We start from the raw sequence: 1,235 nt of genomic DNA on the forward strand, positions 1-1,235 counted from the left end.
TTGCATCAATTTATTTTGCAAAAACAAGAATTCCAGCTTCAGAGGGGGGCACATCCCCTGTCCACACAAGGGCACACATTGGCGCTAACACCAGGCGCGTAACAGGGGTCTTAGGTCAGATTGGGTACGGTAGTTATTTTCCCGGTTAGTAATTTACCATACCTACCCCACCCCACTCCCCATGTAGAAAACAATACGACATACGGTAGGGCTTATCATATTTATAATGTAGGCCACACACTGTCTCTTATACACATCTAGATGTGTATAAGAGACAGGGGTGCTGCAATTTGAGGGTTACAGATTGTAAGGGTTGTCCTGGGACGCAACATAATTATATTGGGCCATACTATGTGGCCTGCTGCCGCACATTGCCTACCAACAGATTGGACAGTAAGGGGCCAGAAAAAAGAATGCATACATGTGCAGAAATTGCAATGTTTTTGGCATAGGCGTAGATCCCGGGAGGATGGAGGGATATATCCCCCCAATATTTGACAAGGGGGGGATGGTCCATTGTATCATCCCCCTAATATTTTGACTATGTATGGGATAAAATGGAGTTTTACACACTTAAAGACTGTCACAGAAATAATTTGCACTGTCTTATGCGCTTACAAAGATGAAAATTAGCACAATTTATTAATGTTGATAACAAAATTATTTTATCTGGTACCAATCTAAGCTCTTCTTTCCTTAGATGTTAGATGTGCTTGCAAAGTAAAGCCTGGTTTCCTGTCGACGTAAGAAGGCAGATTTACTTACGATTACGTCCTTTTATCGTAAGAAAATGCGATTTGACAGGAAACCGATTACGACTGGTGCGTTGTGAAATCGACGTAACGTAAACTAAAATCGTCTCAAAACAGTTTTGGACAGGAAACCGACGTATTGAATTTTCATGTGATACGTCGATTTTCCACTATTTGACAGGAAACCGCGATTTAGTGACTTTTTGTTGAATGAACTTGCATACGTTGCGTTGCAAACGATTCTTATGAAAAGTTGACTCCAAGTCAACTTTTCATAAGAAACGTAAGCGGAAACGTATGCTGTCTGTATATCTTGCCTATACAACAACATTGTCAACGAACTAGAAATCTCATTGACTCTTACGTATTTATTATAAAATGGTTAAAAAGATGCATATCCTCCACTTTTTTCAAACACAATGATAGGCATGTAAAATCTTATAGATTTTGTTAGCCCTATATACAGTGGCGGCTCTAGAATGT

General features: G+C 39.9%; 1 protein-coding gene across 1 annotated transcript in view; it reads right to left on the reverse strand.

The window, feature by feature from the left end:
• LOC117120284 overlaps positions 1–1,235 on the reverse strand; it is a 53,833-nt gene that overhangs the window by 31,725 nt on the left and 20,873 nt on the right. The window lies entirely within an intron of this gene.

This window comes from Anneissia japonica, unplaced genomic scaffold, assembly GCF_011630105.1.
Source record: "Anneissia japonica isolate Jap-2015-1 unplaced genomic scaffold, ASM1163010v1 scaffold250_len512249_cov173, whole genome shotgun sequence".
In the NCBI taxonomy this organism is placed as follows: Eukaryota; Metazoa; Echinodermata; class Crinoidea; order Comatulida; family Comatulidae; genus Anneissia; species Anneissia japonica.